At 37.7% G+C, this 21,211-nt stretch overlaps 1 pseudogene; it reads right to left on the bottom strand.

Moving 5' to 3' along the window:
* The window catches only part of LOC116895963, a 39,165-nt pseudogene extending 20,619 nt beyond the window's left edge, over window positions 1-18,546 (bottom strand).
* Window positions 18,547-21,211: the final 2,665 nt, after the last annotated feature.

Genomic DNA, 21,211 nt, shown 5'->3' with positions numbered 1-21,211 from the left:
CTATGTATACTTGGCTCTCATTTGTCCTACATTATGTCCTCTATCTTTTCTCTTTTGGTCCTCTTCTTCCCTCCAAATTGTCCTTTTACCTTCAGGTTAACAATGTGTTCATTGTTCTCTTTTTCAGTTTCTTCCTTCCTGACTCCTTCTCAATGTCTACTTTCTGCCTTCACACACACACGCACGCACGCACGCACGCACGGTAGGAGGAGGGAAGAAAGAGAGGCGAGGTTTATTTTACTGAATGTGATTTCCAGTTACTCCATTTTTCCTACAAGTGTGAAGCTGTCTTTCCTCACAGCCATGTAAAATTCCATGTGTGAAATACACCTTTTAGATATCCCTTTGATAGGACAATGGGATTTCCCCCTCTGTATTTATTTAAGATGCTTTTGTTATGTCATTATATTCTTGGCATTTGTTTTTACATCACATAAAGTCCTAGATTGACAATTCTTTTCACACAGCACACAAAAGCCATCTCTTCAGGTCTGGTACTGTTGATGGCGGTGCTAAGCAGGAAGCTGTTCCAAGCATCTATGAACTGCTCTGCTTATTCTAGAAAATTCTCCAAGAATTATTTATCCTGATGTCACTTACTCTCATTTTTCTTTCTTTCTACTCCTTCTGGAATTCCAATTAAGCATATGTTGTATTCCTGTATGATCCTACTCTACCATTTTTATCTCTGTTTTACAGCTTCCTTCCCATCCTACCACTTCATTGTATTTTGATAATTTCTTCTATTAAATCTTGTAATTCTCAAATGTTCTCCTCTTTATTCATTCAATTGGCTGCTAAATACACCCATTAGCCCATTACATCTTACTTTCAATTATATTATCTTTTCTTTGATAGTCTATTCAGTTAATTTTCAAATCTGCTTGGTGCCTTTTATTGTTCCCCACAACCTGAGGATCTCAAGCCTGTTTCCAGTGAAACACAGTAAGTACCACAGACTAAGCTGCAGTGTTGGAGGCTCCAGCTTTATAGCTCTTGTCTCTGCAGGGAATTTCCTCCTTCTAGTTCTTATGTTTGTTTGTTTGTTAAATTTAGTTTGTTTGTTTGGTTTTTATAACTCAACTCCTTGTCAGCTGCATTTTGACCGTAGCATTTATTTGTGTGAATCCTTTAAGGTCACATTGTCATGATTTCCTCCACCCAGCATTCTTCTAAAAACCACTTTTAGACAAGACCCCTTTCAAGGAAACAGACAGTACAGTCCATTCTGAACAGACCAGGTGAGGCAATCTGTCCTGCAGGTCACAAATACTGAGCTTATGATATGTACTATGAGATTTCTCCCTGTTTGCTCTTCTCCATGGAACCAGGGCTTGGCTATTTTCCTGATCATGTCAGTTGTTGACGAAATTACAAGGAAATTCTGCCTGCAGCTGTATGATTTTGGTAATTAAATTATTTTAATGTAAAAGACTTTTGCAAAACTCAGAGAATTTAAATTAAGAAAAGATAAATAGCCAAACATAGATTTAATAAAAACAAAAGAGAATAACACAGTTCATGGAAGCATAATAAAAAAATCCAATGACTAAATGTTAAGTTAGACTGAGAGTAAGAATAGGTGACTTGGAGAAGCAAAGACACTTGCAGCCTATCGTATCTGAGGTAGTGATCTCTGCAAAGCTGAGTGTTTTGTTTGATTTAATTTTATTTCATTAGCTATTCAATGAAAAGACTCTTGTCTATTTTAGTTATTTAATAAATAATTCAATATATGGTTATAGTTTTAAAAATAAGCTGAATTTATAAAATGATAGCAAATAAACACTATGCAAAATACAGAAAAGAGAAAATTTAACAACCACAGAGTGTGAAAACGCATCAAGAATGCTTTAAAAGCAAACCATGTGGGCTTTTTGACATGTTGAGAAACAAACAAATCTCTTTGGTAACTGCAATTTTTTTGTATTATCATTTGTATTTCTAAATCTACATGGCTAGCTCAAACAGCTGAGGCTAAATCGAAATAACTTGGGTTCGTGCTAGACAATTTGACTTGATATACAGGAATATTGGCTCTATCCATGGTTTTCACTTACATTACACCTGTAATGATTTGAATGAGAAATGATTCCATAAGCTCATGGCTTCCAATACTTTGTACCCAGTTGACCTGGAACCTTTAGGAGGTAGTCTTACCGGATGAGAAATTTGAGCTATAGCACAGTTTGTGGTTTTGTAACCTGGCCTCACTTCCTCTCATTGATGCTTCTTGTATGCAGAAGAAATGTACTGAGGTTTCTTCCTGACTTCTAGAATGGGATGCCGTGCTGGGATGTATACTCCCTTGAATTGTAAGCCAAAATAAATTTTGTCTTTGCTAGCTTGCCTATATTTTATCACAGCAACTAGAAATCAGTACAAAAATCAATGAGTGGTGTCTTGGGGCAGCATCCTGTAGCCCTATAGAAGATATAGTAAACTGTACACCAGTGAATTGTTTCAGAGCGCATATTCTCAATAGAAAACAACCTGAAGCAGTATCAGAGCCCTGCTTTTGTTTAATGCCAAAATGACAGTTAAATTCATGCCCATGTAGACAAATCTATAGGTGGCTGGAGAATTCATCTCGCTCATCAATACATGTCACGGAAAGGATTTTCAGATTTTTTTTTCACTTTGTCACATTTGAACCAAGTCTATTTAGGTTCAGATTTTATACATTGTTGCATGATTGCAAGGCTGAGTGAAAAGGCATACACAACACAGAGTTAACCTAAAAAGTTGAACATGTGAGGCAAGGAAATAGGATTGTGTGAGTAAGATTAGAAAAACAGCATTTACTATGAAATTTCCGAAGAGATTTTTATGGCATACTCGATGGTAACTACACAATAGAATGACTGTCAGAAAAGTTCCTAGCACTGTCTGTCAGTGTAAGGTGACAGCAGCTCACTGAAGAACACTTCATTAAGAGGTGGCTGAGTGGAAAGTTAGCTTGATCCACGTGGATTCAGCTCTAACTCTTGACATGTACTTACGGTAGCTAATATTTAAGTAAATAAAAGCATCTTCGAAATGACTACAATAAACCCTCAGCAGCTCTTAGCCCCAGATCTGCATCCTTTCCACCTTTTTTCCTGTTGTGCACAGTGCTTATGCATTCAGAAGCTCAAGGCTTCAGGTATCTTTCTCTTTTTTTTTATTTTTTTATTTTTTATTTTTTATTAACTTGAGTATTTTTATATACATTTCGAGTGTTATTCCATTCCGGTTTCCAAAAACATCCCTCCCCCCTTCCTTATGGGTGTTCCCTCCCAACCCCATTCCCCATTGCCCCCTGACAGTCTAGTTCACTGGGGGTTCAGTCTTAGCAGGACCCAGGGCTTCCCCTTCCACTGGTGCTCTTACTAGGATATTCATTGCTACCTATGAGGTCAGAGTCCAGGGTCAGTCCATGTATAGTCTTTAGGTAGTGGCTTAGTCCCTGGAAGCTCTGGTTGCTTGGCATTGTTGTACATATGGGGTCTCGAGCCCCTTCAAGCTCTTCCAGTTCTTTCTCTGATTCCTTCAACGGGGGTCCTATTCTCAGTTCAGTGGTTTGCTGCTGGCATTCGCCTCTGTATTTGCTGTATTCTGGTTGTGTCTCTCAGGAGTGATCTACATCTGGCTCCTGTCGGTCTGCACTTTGCATCATCCATCTTGTCTAATTGGATGGCTGTATATGTATGGGCCACATGTGGGGCAGGCTCTGAATGGGTGTTCCTTCAGTCTCTGTTTTAATCTTTGCCTCTCTCTTCCCTGCCAAGGGTATTCTTGTTCCCCTTTTAAAGAAGGAGTGAAGCATTCACATTTTGATCATCCGTCTTGAGTTTCATTTGTTCTAGGCATCTAGGATAATTCAAGCATTTGGGCTAATAGCCACTTATCAATGAGTGCATACCATGTATGTCTTTCTGTGATTGGGTTAGCTCACTCAGGATGATATTTTCCAGTTCCAACCATTTGCCTACGAATTTCATAAAGTCGTTGTTTTTGATAGCTGAGTAATATTCCATTGTGTAGATGTACCACATTTTCTGTATCCATTCCTCTGTTGAAGGGCATCTGGGTTCTTTCCAGCTTCTGGCTATTATAAATAAGGCTGCGATGAACATAGTGGAGCACGTGTCTTTTTTATATGTTGGGGCATCTTTTGGGTATATGCTCAAGAGAGGTATAGCTGGATCCTCAGGCAGTTCAATGTCCAATTTTCTGAGGAACCTCCAGACTGATTTCTAGCATATCTTTCTAAGCAAAATACTTAGATTTGTGTTCAAGAAGACACAGATTACTCTCTGGAATTATTTTTTCATTGTAGCATCAATGAAAATATGAATAATTCTAATACTTTTAGAATTTAATTAAGGAGTTCTAGAGTCCTGAAGATTTGTGAAGGGTAGAAAGGCTTTTTAACTCAAATTAATTGAAGATTTAGACTTTTAAATATGCTTAAAAGAAAGAAAAATAGTGTTTAATAGCTTGATAGACCTTAAAATAAGTAAGCATTTTAAAATAATAAAACTCAAAATATCTCCAAATGAATTCTTGATCTAGGCACATATCCTCAGTATTTGAAGTGATTTACACACACACACACACACACACACACACACACACACACACACACACACACACACACCCCAAAACAAAAACAACTCCAAAATTTGGTCACTTGAACGAAAAATAATTTCTTTCAGATATCAAGATCATGGGGGCAGTTCTGCTGATCTTATCTAGTCTTACTTGTCATCCAGACTTGGCTTAATTGCAGAGCCTGGCTCAGCTCTGCATGCCTTATCTATCTCCTGGATCTAGCTAGCCTCAACGTGTTGACATGGGCACCATGTAAATATGAGGCTCCAGAGAGCAAGCAGGAACATACGCAGCTTCTGAAGAACATTTTCTGAAACTGGTGAGGCATCAACCTAGAGACATTTACTGAGGCAAATCATGTAGTCAAACTCAAAGTCAAAGGAGAAATAGTCTGAATTTCTAGAGTTGAGACTTAGTAATGACACCTAAATGCATAAAACACTCTCCAACAGTGTCTATTAACAGCAAATGCTTGAAATTAATGAGCAACTATTGAGTAATGGAATTAATTGGAATGTTTTCTTTTTTATTTCACATTGTGCTCTCAAATTAAGTAGAGAAAAAAAGTCACCAGAATATTGTAAAATTCTCTGGTTCTTGATTTTAAATGAAGATTCTAATTATTTTTACTGAGTGTTTGGATGGTCATAAGAGTTTGCTCACAGATGCCAATGACTTGGTTCCCCTTAGGACAATGGCAGGAAGCAGGGGATGAACTTCCTTTTGAGTGCTCATGTACCGGAGCACATCCAGCTGTTAGAGGATCCTCCACAATGATCAAAGAGAACAAGGATGCTATAACCTTGGCCCTGGAACATGGACTGTGACAAGTGTACCAGAGGAGAAGTATGAACACGGGGAGTAGGCAGCACTATTAATAGCAGATCTGGAGAACTCCCTGTCTTCTAGGTCAGAGTTAGGGTCCTGTGTTGAGTCTCTCAATAAGAACAAAACGAAGCCTCACTAGTGCTCCTGCACATATCCTGTAAGCATGTCAGCATGCAGAAGCATTCTTTCCACATTTTCCTCATGCCCCTCTGTGGAGATGCTGGGCAATGACCCTGAACCTGTGTGACTCATCTCCTTGTACAGTTTCTGCTTGGTTACTTCCTGCAGAAAGCCTCTGTTTTCCCAGTCATTTCATAATCTAAAGGGTTTGAAGATTGTTCTTGTCTGCTCTCCTGTCATTTACTACCTGAGTGTTTTAGGGAAATCCTGTTGTGGAAAATCTCCTATTTAAGATGAAGCTTCTCTCATCTTTTCTTCTGAGATGCCTGTTATGTATACTAAAGTAGGCAAGAACCGGCACTGACTACATCATAGTAAGATTTACAGAGCCTGGAGTTGAGAAGGGAAAACTGTGTTGGACCCATTGGACTTCTGATTGTCTCTGAGTATGTTCATATATTGAGGATTACTCAAAAACATATACCCTCTACATGTTCTGATTATAAAACATTCATACGCATACTAAATTGAGTGAAATCAATGTGTGAATTACATTATGCAATAAAGGACAGCAACAGTCATTTCTTGTTCTTATACTCCTCATCCATCTCCATAAGACAAAGCCATGGAAAAGATCTGGTCTGAGCCTCTTTTATACATGTCATATTTTTTGTTTGTTTATTTCGTAAGAGGATTTTTCCTAAGTATGTTCTGTTTTTTGAAATGTTATATGAGTAGACAAAGCAACAATCTATGACTTAATTGGACATGACACTCTAGGAACTGTGACATGATCTGTGTAATTACAGGATAGGTATCTCTCTGGCCTGGAATTGCCAAATAGACTCTGACTGGTCAGCAAGCTCTAGGGACCCACATGACTTCATTTTCCTGGCTCTTGGACTACAGTGCTGGCCACTGTGTTCTGGGGATTTTTCACATAGGTTCTGAGTATTGACTTCAGGTTCCTGAATTTGCAACAGAAAAGTTCTACTGACTGGTTTATCTCTGCATCCCTTAATATTAACCATGCAATAGAAGTAAAGTGATCACTTAAAACATATATTTTAATATTTTAATATGAAATAAATAAAACTGAAGTAACAGACAGATAGAAACAGACCAAAGAAAGAAAGAACTATGGCAATAAAAACCACCCTTCATTTTAATTTGATCGCACAGTTCTATGAAAGCAAAGAAAAAATGGCAGGGATAGAATTGGAAGTGTGTTTTTATATTCGTGCTCACTTACTGTGGTATAATTATGAATATTAAAATCAGATAAAAGTGCTAATTAATAAATAATAATTCTCACTGTGGAAATCACTTTTTAACAATGTGGACTAATTCCCAAGAAAGACATAGAACTTGTAAAACCTTTGCAAATCTGTAAGCTGAAGTTTTTAATACACTTTGTTAGGTGTTCTACAATTTGGAGGTCTCCATCAATCTCTGCTGAGACGTTAGAAGAACGTTAAGTGTTGTGGAAATTTCTGCTTCTTGCCACAGGTGGTCTGGATGTAAGTGAATATATCAAGCTGAGAACAGAGGCAAGCCTTTTAAACTGTCAAACTCCTATGACAAGTTCACCCCTCTCATCACTGCTGATGACAAGCCTATAACCCTTACTAAGCACAACACAGCAATGTGGTGACATTTCTTACATGTTGAGTAATCCCAGGAGAACTCAGTCCAAGAATGTCAATAATCCAAACCTTACTCAAGCCATATTGGGTCTGATCAGCAAATATCAATCACCTCTCTACTTCTTCTATGTACTACAAGAATAAACAAAATAATCACTTTGTTCTTTCAGCACCTATCAAAAGCATTTTATTGTTTTTTTAAAAGATGGTCTCAGATCTTCATGTCCACTGCTACTTAGTATGAAAGGACCATCTCACCTATTTCCTCAACTAAGAGTTCTCTCTACACAGAATTTCTGTCATCTACATTATTCGTTCTAATGTTTTGTTTGAAATGAAAAAATAATCCATTAATCCTATGGCACATTTTGCTTGGATTCCCCAAATTGCTGAATTGTGCAATGAGATAGTTTTAGCTTGCTGTGCTAATGGAAATACAAACTCCAATTTATTCTCTTTCTAAAGGAAGACCACATCATTGCTATTCTAAATCGTTTTTTCTAAAAATTAGAAAATTCTAATTTAGTCATAATTTTCTCCATTTCATATTTGAGTACAATGCATCTTTGTTTTTATTTATAAATTTAAGGAGATTATTTGACTTTAGTGACTTAGACCCTCAACTACTACATGGTAAAAGAAGGAGTTTCCCATACTCTAGTTTCTTTTACTTCTCAACAATCCAAAATGCACATGTAAATTATTAATAAAGACACATTAGTTAATGTATAAAGGCATATTTGAATTAGATATGCAAATCTAAGCAGCAAAGTTAATGAAGAGAAATAACTCTAGTCAATACCTCCATCTACATATCTTGAAAATGAAAAATCATATTATTTTATATTTACCTTAAATTAAACACAATACACTTAAGTGTATGGTCATGCATATATATGTATATGTATATGTACATGTATATGTATATGTATATGTATACACACACACAGAGGAAGACACAGAGAGAGAGAGAGAGAGAGAGAGAGAGAGAGAGAGAGAGAGAGAGAGAATCTTTAAGAAAGTTAAGACACTTGGACTAAAAATCTAAAAATGCTCCCAAACCACAATAACCACAGGTTAACAAAAGTTCTAGTACTGAGCATAAGAAACCTACTTTTTAATGGTTTGACAGGGTAGTCCAAGTGACTCCCACAACAATATAGCCCTTGGCTGCTCCTCAGGGGTTGAGGGTGGGTCCCTATTGCTTCGGACTGCATATACTTAGGACATTGGACTTCAGTGATTCAATCTGTATCTGACTAATTCCTGTGATCTACCTTCCATGATTCAAGGAAATATTGTGCAAGTAGCCAAAAGAGGAGAACAATTAAACACTACTACCCTGTGGCAATACCTTTGTTATTACACTAAAACTTAAGAAAAAAATTACCAACATATTTATAATGTTACATTTTGTTTAGTATTATCTGACCATCATTACATTAATTACTGTAATATACATATTTATGTATTTACATATTTATAGTATATATATATGTATATATATATATGAACGTCTCACAGTGATATTATAGCTGAAAAAAACATGAAGAGAAAACCTCCACAGGACCAGCTAAAGGCTACAGCATATCAAATCAAAGCACACCCATGCCCTTGACAAAGGAGTGTTCAGATTCAATTGAAATACTGCATTTTGTATTACAAAGTTCCTTTTAGTAACCCTAGAGAGAATAAAAATTGATGTTCATAAATATATTTTTAAATTTTTTTTTTGCTTGTGGGATTTAAGAAAATTTCATCAAAATCATTTTTCTGAGCTTATTATTTCAACAAGAAGAAATGCTCTGCAGGCTTTTGTTATTAAAGAATGTGCTTATAGTGTGATAATTTATGTCTAGTTCGTTAAGCAGGTGTTCTGGGCAAGATAATATAGGGGAAACGGCAAACATGACACACTGTTTTCCATTAACCCCTCTGGCACTGGCAGACGGAAGTTCTCCTTATGAAGGCTAATCCATTTTGCTTAATGCTTAGCATTTTCATATCACAGCTCTGGGTGCCAAGGGTTTTCTATCTGAAGTACAAGGAAAGCATGTGGCAATTTTGAGCACCCAGTTAGTTATCCCTTATGAAAATCAATTGGTAAAAGTCAAAGCTGTGAAACTCAGAAAGGCTTTGCAGAGTGTGTCATACCAAACCAGGAAGCCTTATTCTTCTTTAGAAGTACTGAGTCTATAAGCTCATTTTTATTAAATTGATGAAAGAACTATAAATATATAAACAAATGCTATTACATATACATAAATGCATGCTATTTTCATCCCTTGGTGATTTCCTTGAACTAGCATTTAAGGCTATTTAAAAAGATACTCCAGAAAGATAAAATTTCAAAGGAAAAGGATGGAAATATAAATATATCTATTGACTTGCATACCCAGAGTTATACACACAGAGAAGGCTGGGCTCCCTGTTAAATTCACTGACTAGATTGCTTTGTCAATTGGATATAAGTTACTTTGAGCATTATGCATGATTTGCAGTTTACCACATTCCTCATGGCCCTGCTATCATGATTTCTAATCTGCTTTACTCCGTTTTTTTCAAGTCACCACAGTTGTGTGAATTAGTAAATCCTACCTAACCATTTATCTCTACAAATTATGGCCCATTAACTTCCTTACTTGGTTTAAATTTTTCAGAACTCAATACTGTAACACATAGCATTGCTCATATTTAAAGCCTTTCTAGTCTTTGGCACGGGATCAAAGAAAATGCAGCTTACAAAAACAGCCATTTCAAGAAGTGCTGCAGAAACAACTGGTCATCCATACCTCACACAGTCATTGATATTAGTAATGTATATAAGCACAGACCTCACATTAAAAAAAAAAAAAAGCCTTGCTCTGCTCATGAAAAATTGACTGAGAGACTTCAATTTTACTGAAGGCGAAAATATATCCATTAAGATAGGAGATTCCCAGTTCAATTTCTTATCAGATAAACAAAGAATAACTAACAAAGGAAGAACTTTTAAAGTATAAGCACATTCCATACCACTCTGAAGAAATACATGAATGGTTAACTTGCACCAAAATCAACAGGAGAAACCAGCAATGACTTTAGTCGTGATGATTCACATTCATAGTCAAGATATCAATGCCCAGTATTTTAAGTAAAAGGCATAAGAATAAATAGACTATGTTGCAGATGAAAAATCTTTCACAAGAGCCTGAGGTTACTAAAAATACTCATTTCTTATCATCTTCCCCGAACAGCCATCTTATGTCCACAAGCAGAGTATGTGGTCATTGTCTACGTAGAATATTGCATTAAAGATGAAACGCCCTCTGGTGCTCTCTTTTAAATTTGATGGATGAGAATATGAAAGGGAATATCAAACACATACTTGAAAGCAAGGACCTTAGTTGCTTCACCTGACTGCATTGTTTCTCGGTCAAAGAAGATGCCCAGAAAATGCTAACCAGGAAAGAACATCATTGGTCTTTTTACTTTTGTCTACCAAAAATGAGAAACCAGAACCAAGAAAACAGGATAAAACTGATTAAGTCCTGTGGTGAGTCAGTACTCAGGGTAATATTTTCAAATAATTTGAATTTATCCATGCAAACGTTTACCTATACAATTAGTTACAGACTTTTGCAAAAGTAGCGTTGTACCACTTTAATTTTCTTTACATCAGCTCCGCTCTTCACATATGAGATAGGATCTCCATCCTCACCATCCTTGCCGGGACCCAAATGGTTCTGATAGAGATGCTGAGGGGCACTTTTGTTCTGGAAACATTCTTACAAATTTCATGATAATTGGTTGGGATCAAAGCCATTGTGTTTGGACTGCAAATAGTGAAACAAAGTCCTCATACACTTAGTTAGGTGAGGAAAGAACGGTTTATGGACTGTCAGGATGAGGTACAAAGACATCAGTTAATAGTTTGCTCACCTTCCGAGTTCAGTAAGACAGTGAAGTCATAGATAAGTGAAAAGCATTTGTGTGTTTATGTCATAGAGAACCATGACATTATAGGTGAGGGGAAAGGGAGATTGTCCATCGGTCTGAGGAGAACAGAGCTCTGGGCCATGAGATGTTGGCAATCAGAAAGAGCCTAGACATGCGAGAGTCTGCATTCATAGAAAGAAAGCAAGAGACCTTGAAGATGAACAATCAAAAAGAATTTTGCCCAGCATCCCAAATATTACTGAAAGCCAACTAGGAGGCCACATGAGAAATGCCTACCTCAATAAACTTTCTTGCTGCTCACCATATAGTCCCCAATCTCAGCTTATCTACACAAAAAAGGCAGGGTCTCTCCAAGTCCTGAAAGCTAGTTAGGGCCAGAGCAGAAAAGTCTTTTCTAACTTTACTCCTCCAAGTCTGATTCCTTCATTCTAATAATTTTCACTTGCAGTCCTTTCTATGTGAAACCATAATGCTCAATAGCCCATCAGATAATGAGAAGAACTTTCTGGGACTCAGATCTAATAGTGATTAAAAGTCTTCAGCTGCAAATTAACCTGCCTGGATGTGAGGCTTAGCTCCATTACTTATTAAGTAGGTGAAATTAACACCCCAGTTTCTCCACTTGTGAAATAGGAAGCAATGTTACTAATGGCATTATTTATAGGGTTACAGTACTTGGGTCAATGCTTGATATATGACAAATCCACTGGCTCCTATAAGTTACGAAGCTTGAAAATCATTTGCAAGGATAGGTAAATTACCTTTGTCCAGGTTCTATCCATCTCTACTATGTAAGACACGTACAGACAAGGGCTTTGGAGGGTGAGGTGCTGATGGGAGCAATATGGTGAGCGGCAGAGAGGCTTACAAGCTAAGCATTTCTCACATGTCCTTTTATTTGAACTTCCAGAAACATTTGGGACAGTGGGTAAAATCCTGACCTTCTGTATGAAGAAGGAATAGTTTCCTCTGAGGACACATCACAGTTTAGGAGAGAAAGAGGAAAAGAAAAAGCAAAACAAGTATAACCTAATTGAAAGAGAAGAACAAACATCTAAATATAAGCTAAGTTGCTCAAATAGGAAACGTATTAACAAACAATAAATCTACATCTATATAAAGGAGCTCCATGAGTTGTCAAGATTCTATAAAAACATACATTCATTAGCAAGATAAAATTGTGGGCTAGTTTATGAAATTTTATGAAAATTCATTATCATATATAACTAATTATGATGAAAGAGAGAAAAATATAGAGTTTAATGGAGAGCTATTAACATAACCAAACACAGAGAGAAGCCTTATGATAGGCATTCTTAGGCTTATATGCACACATATGGGAACACAAGTATGTGTAATTGCACACACACACATATACACAGACACACACACACAGACACACAGACACACACACACACACACACACACACACACACACACACACACACTTCTCTGTGCACAGACATATTGTGTGCCCCAGCATCTGTACTGATGTGTCACTCTCCTTACCTCCTACATCCTTGCCAATTTTAATGAGTAAGGTTAGTGAAGACACAAATCCTGGTGATTTTGTCTGGTTCACATATCATTGCACAACTAAAATTCCTTATCTCTGGGGGAACTCAAAAAGGCTATATTTTTCTTTGTTTTAATTGGAAAAAAGAGCTTTTCATACAATATATCCTGATCACAATTTTCCTTCCCCCAAACCATATAAGATCCTTCCCATCCCCCTAGTCACCTTAAACCATACCCCTTCTCTTTCTCTTAAAACAAAACAAATAAAAAAACAAGAAATTCAAACACACACACACACACACACACACACACACACACACACACACACAAAAAGAAAAAAGCACAAAACCCAAAACATACAAGCAAAAGGTCAAAAACACAAAGGAAAAAAAAAGAACAAAAAAATGACCCAATAAAGTAATATAAAACAAGAAAACTACAGAAGTAGTTTGTTTTGTGTTGGTCTTCTACTCCTGGGCACAGAGCCTGCCCTAAGGTGTGGTTAATACACTTAGTGAGACTCCACTAGAGAAGACTAATTTATCCTTCAGTAGACAGAAACCCTACACTTCTGAAAGGGCCACCTGTCCTTGAGTTCTGCTTCCTGTCCTCCAGTTTCTCTGTAACTATTCTAGACAGACTGGCTGTGATGTGTTTCCACTAGAACTGTAGATATTTTCCTAGGACCTTCCCAGTTCCCCATTTTCTTCAGGCGTGGTACTTACTCATTAGACATAATGATGTATGTAATTCAATATTAAATTAGGTGCATCAGTGGAAATTCCACTTGGAAACAAAGAAGCAGAATTTAGGTGAGGTTTTTTCCCTATTAAACTGCAAATACTATGATATACCTGTAAGTTCATTTGATAAAAATGTCAATTTAACAATAACTTTCAATTAAGGAAGAAAATATTTATTTGGCAAAATTATAGAGCACACAATATATTCTGCCTGTTTTATGGAAGAAGAAGAAGAAGAAGAAGAAGAAGAAGAAGAAGAAGAAGAAGAAGAAGAAGAAGAAGAAGAAGAAGAAGAAGAAGAAGAAGAAGAAGAAGAAGAAGAAGAAGAAGAAGAAGAAGAAGAAGAAGACGACGACGACGACGACGACGACTTACAGAACTACCAAATACTTCCTGCTGGATAGGACCATCCATCAAGTTCCTTGGGGCAAGTTTGATTTTCACCATCAGGATATCTAATTTCTTCTTGTTGTTTCTTCTTTGTCCATGACTACTTAACAAACCACAACCCACTTCCACCAACAGGAGCCAACCAACAACCAACACTCCACCCTGCGGCTCGGGGCCCTAGCATTTATACACCTTTGAAAAGTCCCCAGAATTCCAACATCACACAGTCGAAGACACAGTCTACCACTGGCAAAATCATGTCCCTTCATGAGTCAAATCATTGTCATCTGCTCTGGACAATCTGAAAAGCCCAGTTTCCCACACTTGAAATTAAAGGGAAAACATTCTTACAATATTTCTGTGGTTTTCAAAGAAACCAAAACTCCCAAATTCTCATTACAGGGATCTGAGTCAGAATGACAGCCCAGAGCTCACTCACACAGAAGAGCTCACAGTAACAAAGGTCAGCACACAGTGTGGAAAGAAAGCAGCATCTCCAGGTAGATCTCTCTCTGACTGTTGAAAACAACATCCGGAAACCATGAAAGAGGATTCAGAACGTTTTCCCAGCGGAGCTGGTATTTCAGTGGGTGTGGGATCTTCAAATGAATGTGAAAGAAGTTAGAAAATGAATCATCAGATCCCCAATGCTGCCACTGTCAGATTCCAACAGGGTTCACACCCCTGTCCTGTCTGCTATACAGCACCATCACTTGTCACAGATGTCATGACAGAGCTGATACACTGAGGAGTCCTCAGGAAGACAATTAGTCACACCCTTGCAGGATAGGATGCCATGGGTTGCTCATGAGAGCAGGGTGTGCAGAAATCTATGGAGGGTGTTAAGGAGGAGGTACTGGGGACTACCTGTACGTCTCTACTGAGAACAGAAAGTCCTAGAAAATGAAATGACATCAGTAGAGGGCAGTGGTTAAGGTCTGAGAGAGTAAAATGTCCCCTCATAGAACAAACTGCCATTTTTAAACAGACTGCCAAGGAATGTATTCATTTGTAGTTTGGAGTTAAAATTTAACCATTTCTGATGCCAGGGGGTACTGAATATATGTGAATATATGTTCTTTGTGGATTTGTATATGAGTCACAAATAACCATGATTTTTTTTTTCTTTTTACAAGAATCTAAAGTTAGCTTGTGAAACAAGAATGAAATTCAAGTAGCTCATGAATATAAAATATATTACACTCCCAAAATACATTCCTTAGAGACACGCGGATAAAAGGAGATTTGCGGATTCTAATATTTAAAGCTATATTCATGTCACATTTTGGCAACTTGAGGACGGAGAAGCAGCACAGAGTAAGGCATATGCCTGTAAGCACTGTGCTTTGATTTGGCCTATTAACCATTGCAAAAGGGAGAACAAGAGAGAAGAGAAGGAAAAGGGAGGGTAAAGAAGAGATAGAAACCTTTAAATGAAATAAATATAACTTTAAAGAGATGTTTTCATTGATAATGTAAGTGTGGCAAACATTCACTGTGGAATATTATTCAGCCATAATGAAAATAGAATTGGAATCATAAATTGTGAGATAAATGGATGAAATTAGAATACAGATCATATTGAATAAGGTGACCCAGACTCAGGAAGACAAATGTCCTATGTTCTCTTCCATTTCACATGCTGAACTCCAAATCTTTATTTGTGAGTACATATGTAGCTGCTTGTATTATGAATGCTAATTTTGTTCCCTTAAAAACTCTTTATATGAGAGTGTCAGCATGTAGCTTCTGGGAACCTGCCCTCAGTTGTTTCTGACTGGTAAATAAAGATGCCAACAGCTAATACTGGGAAGGACAGGCAGAGGCAGGAGTTTAGGATTCCCAGGCTTGAGATCAGGAGGAGATAGAGATCCACCATGCCTGGAGAGTGTGGAGGAGCAGAGACACCATACCTGAGAAGAGGGCAAGACAAAGAGGCATAGCTGTCATGTGAAGGAGTCAGAAATGTGAGGCCTAGAGGACTGCCCAACTGGGTTCAGAGCCACCAAGATAGAACACAGAAATTAATAAGTAATATATTGGAATAGTCTGTGGGAGGTGGATTCTAGCAGCATGCAGATTAAGCAGTGGCCCAGCTATTGTGTGGATTAAGGCAAATTAAAATATAAAGGTTATGTGTGCGTGTTTCATTCTGGAACATAAACCATTGGGACAGGTAGCAAACCATGCCATCAGAGGGATTGATTAATTAATATTTAATGTTACATACATATTCTGAAGTGGCTTCAGAAAAAAAGAGTAAAAAGGAGCCATAGCTGGGATGAGAAATGAAAGCAATAAGAACAGAGCTATCAAGGTGTAAGTCATATGATCAAGAACATGGGGAAGCCTTAATTAGGGAGGTGAAGAGACAATACAAGGATGGAGGATGCTAAAAATAACAGTAAGGATGTCTGTGGAGGGTAAAAATAATAGTAAAGATATCTGAAAAAAATATAAGGAATCATACTATTAACTATCCACTAAAGAACACAAACTACACATATGTCTGTATATATATATATATATATATTTTTTAAATAAATTTTTCATCTGGTTTGACAATTTTCCTTTTAAGAGAGAAAAACCATCTAACAAAAAAAAATCAGGCATCTTTTGATGCTGTCAAAACATCATAGGCTATTGAATCTGCCCTGAGTTTCTCCCCAGAACTAAACCATCCCCTTGTAAAAGACGCCATGCGCTCCAAACAGGGAGTGCAGAGGCATTTGGGCTGTAAATGACTGAAATTCTTCCTTCTGAGGACAACTTTATGGTACTAGGAAGCACAGTGAAAGCTTCCAATGGAAGGAAGGAACCAACAGTCCTAGGAAGCACTGACACCTATGAGCTACAACAATGGTGAACTGAAGGGCACAGTAGTGCCACATATGACTTGGCACTAAACCAACACCTCAGTAATTGTATTTAGAAACCTGCTCAAGGAAAGGGAAGCATGGCTGGAACTGGAAACCTAGCTAACTATCCCGGGCTAGTGAATCTTCGAAAAAAGCCTGCAACCTTTTCCTCTTTACTGAACCAACATGATCCCTAACTACGTTCTAAACATTTGTCCTTATACCTGTAGACAAATGTAGTTCTTATCTGTCTTCACGGAAACTTTTCTCTGAAATGATGGAGACCATCACAGAAAACTATAAACAATCAAAATACAAAGTTATAGACCCCAGTTCCAAACAGTGCATCCCCAGAATAACTCCAGCACCTATGGCTCAGGGGACAAAGCAGAGGATCAGGAAGTTAAATGTGAAATGGTCTCTTCGTGATCTAGTTACATCCATAAAGTCTCACCAACATGACTGCCTAAGCATGAGCTGGAGAATAGCAAGAACAGTAGACATGACAGTGGACAGGGAAAATCCCAGAAGACCACCACTAGCCTACACAAAGAAGGGGATTAAAGAATTCTGAGAACAGAAGTCATATTCGCCAGAGAAGAGCACACCAATCCAATTCCAATGGTCAATTTGATAAGATGATTAACGTTTTAAGCAAACTGAACAGGTTGTATCTACATATCTAGGTGTATATATGTGTGTATATGAACAACAGTGAAAAAAAAGGGGTGTGAAATGGACAGGAAGCAAAGAGGGTATATGGGAAGGTCTGGAAGGAGGGAAGGAAGGGAGAAATGCTGTAATTAGATTATGATCTCAGAAAATAAAAGAAATAATTTCAAAAAGATACATATTTTAAATAAACCCATTTAAATATTTACCATATAGTTAGTTCTAAAAAATCATGCCTTTCCTAAATTTCCAGCACTCAAATAAAGGTAGAAAGTTTTAGTAGCTTAACTATTAGCTCTCATTATTAATTATTTGATTCAATTTGGCTGAATAGACTACTCTAAATAATACAGCTGCAATCTGAGTCTTCCAAGTGGTAAAAATAAATAAATAAATAAATAAATAAATAAATAAATAAATAAATAAATAAAAGTGCCCGCTCCCCATCACCTACCTCAGGCAGGAGCAGAATAGTCACTGCTATACACAGCAGAGAGACCATCAGTTTCCAATGGAGAGCCTCAGTTCCTACTCATTAGCGTTTTCTTACCTCAAAACTGACGTCACTCCAACGGCAATGGAAATCTACACATCTAGTTCTCCAAAGAGTGTACCTGCTTAATGCCAAGTCTTTTGTTCCTTGCATTAGTGGGTGCTGCCTAATGCATTTGGACATTTGTAGGCAGAAATTTTTTGCAATCTACTTTTTTTTTCAACCTCTCCTCTAGCCCATCATCCAGCAGAGGTAGTGGAAAAGTTATTAGGATAGAGGAGAAGTGGACCTGTTCAGCAATAGTTCTTGGAGAGTGAATTTGATCTTGGGCAGCAGTTCAGTCCCATAGCAAACACCAATTATGCTTCAGCAGCTGCAGACCAGTCCCAGGCAGGTAGATCCCAGGCATGAACCAGCAGCTACTGTCTAGTCCTTTCAGCAAGAAGGCACCAGGCAGCCAACCGGCCCAAGGCAAGGCCCAGGAAGCAGCAAACTGCCACAGGAACCTCAAGAGCAGTTCTTGGTCAAGTTTCTCTCAATGGTGACAGCATCATCACAGGTTGAGCTGAACAACACTATGAAAGGCGAACCAATGCATGTGTGGCTTTAGTGAAGAAAAGCAAGGCAGAGCAAACCAAACCAATGCTCAGTGCTCGTCTCCCACTGTCGGTGAGGTCATACTTATACTCCTGCATCAAGCATCCTTTCACATGCTTGCTATATCCAAACATCATTTCACCCATGTCTGCTTCAGGAAAGTTCTTTCACATATTTGCTTTCACAAGACATCTTTTTACCTGTGTGCCGCAGAAAAACATTATTTGACTATCTAAATTTCCAAAGAACTAGAAGTGTCCACTTCAGACAATCTTCGTCATTAGTCCTTAGTTCAAATTTTATTTCTACAGAAAAACCTTACTTGGTTACTCTAAGGAGAATCCTCCAACTAATAAAATCTCATGCATGAACACTTACACACACACACACACACACACACACATCTTTTACTCACACACCCGTAAACACACACACATATATACTCACCTGTACACACACACATACCAATACATACACCTTGTGTACACACATACTTGTACACATACACATATATCTCTACATATATGTGCTCTCACACACACATACACACACACATACACACACACATACACCTGTAAACACACACACACACACACACACACACACACAGATACATCCTTTTGTACTCCAGTATATTAGTATATCAAATCAAGTGAGTATTCTTAAAATGTGAGTTGAAAACCTTCAAGGAAACTATCAAATTCATCATTATTACTATAGTTTCCAACTCTGTTTTAAGGAATACTAAGATACCATTTACCTTTGGAATTGTCAGCGTCTCGAAACTATGTGAAGTTTGAAAACTCACAATATGGTTTCAGGTTCACTATTACAGCAAGCGTTGAAGTTCTAAACTCTTTTCAATGAAAAATGGTTATATTACACATAGACAATATGTTACGAACATACCTTAAACCATTAACATAAATGCAATTCCATGTTTTTACACATGTAACATTTAAACACTCCATATACCATATATGTATTCATATGCTTTAACTAAATATTACTCATATGTATTTAAGCATACATAGGCATTTATATAATCATAAACAAAGTATCTATAGAGTCTGTAAATAGTATATTATAAACTTGAAATGAATTAACAGCACATTAAATAGTGTAAAATTACAGGGTGTTGATTTCTTTGCATCCCCAAATCATGAAAATGTTAATTTTCAAAAATAAAATTTTATATGAGGTAAACTAAAATTAATGAGTATTAGCTTCCTATACAGGTTGCTTTTTCATATAAATTATGAAAAGAACTCCTTATGTCTTTTCTCCAGAACTTTAACCTTGGACAGATAGTCCAAAGAGCCATCTGCCACAAGACCTTAAGAGGAATGTTGATGGTAAATCAGCAGTCTTCTCAGTCGGTGGGGACGGGGGACCTGAAATGGGAAGCTGGTTAGCTCCGTCAGCTCAGAAATGGATTGATCCCAAGAGCAATGATAGGGAGACCTGAGCACCTGCAGTTCTCAAGAAGATAAATAAATCAGAGTGTGATTTCTGCAGCAGCGCTCTATGTGATCAGAATGCGCCTAGCTGTTTATATCCTGAATGAATTCTATGTGGAGTATTGTTGCCAACGGGCACCAACTGTTCTGCCTGGCAGCCAGTCAAGAAAAAGAACATGTTTCGTTGGTGGGATTCTCACCTTAAATGTTTTAACCAGGTTTTTTATCTTGATGAAAATAAATAATAAGGAAATAAAACAAATATGAGGAAAAGTTCATGGGCAACCATTAATATTATCAGAAAATCAAGTCACATTTAAAAATAGCTTGTCTTAGTCTTAGATAATTTCAAAAATGTGGTGTGCCGAAAACTCACAATTTCTAACGCCTCCCAAAGGGAAGAAGCTCTGAAACTCTCTCAGCCCTTTCCTAAGCCATCCCCTTCCTCGCTACTCAGGTTCAGGCAAGAAGCTCTAGTAAGGCTACAAGGAAGATCTACTCACGTCACAGATTCCTCTCTCCAAGTTGAGTTGGAGATCACATACAGAGTTGCTGCTGCATAAGTCAGCCCACAGCACGGCCCACACCAAATGCAAAGACTCACTGCCTCAGGGGCCAGCAGGGCAAGCTGGATCAGGCCTTTCTTCACACATTTTGGAAGGTTCTGCTTCTCCAGGCAACAGAATTTAGAGACTTTCCGTTACTCGAGGCCAAATATACAAATGGATAAACGTGAACCACAGAACTATCCTGTCTCTAGCTCCAGTTCCGTTCTGATAGACTCAAAAAATTTAACACCTAAGTGGCACCCAGACTCGGCAGTTAGATCTGGGGGACAAATGGTCCATCTTTCAGCTGAAGCTGTGACTATCAGAACTTCCCTCTGATGCTTCATCTCTCTATGTGAGAAGACAGTTACGAAAAGTAACTGCGTCTGAATTAAACGGCGCTTTATTTTAACATACGACAGATGCTCATAACAGTCAACGACACTTTTTAAGGGAAATGCTGCTGGAAAAAAAAGATGACGAGGTGACCCTGCCTCAGCAGCTGCAGCTACTGGAACCAGTCGCCCCAGCTGCACAGAAACCATGAGAAATGACAAGCAATTCCTCTCACTCGCTCCGCTATTACTCCTCCATCTTCACCCTCATATTTCATCCTTCAATGGCGTATTTCTTTCTTACAGGGATGCCAGAGAGAAATAAGACTTTACTAAAAGTCATGAAATGTAAACTATTTATCATAGTTATAAATGAAAGGAAAAAGTCATCAGGTGCTAAGGCCTGATTAAAGAAGTGTTTGATACTGTTTTACCAGAATCGGCCTGTGGCTTCTGAGGAGTTAATAA

The sequence above is a fragment of the Rattus rattus genome, chromosome 3 (genome assembly GCF_011064425.1).
Source record: "Rattus rattus isolate New Zealand chromosome 3, Rrattus_CSIRO_v1, whole genome shotgun sequence".
In the NCBI taxonomy this organism is placed as follows: Eukaryota; Metazoa; Chordata; class Mammalia; order Rodentia; family Muridae; genus Rattus; species Rattus rattus.
This window is presented reverse-complemented; position numbering and strand designations above follow the sequence as displayed.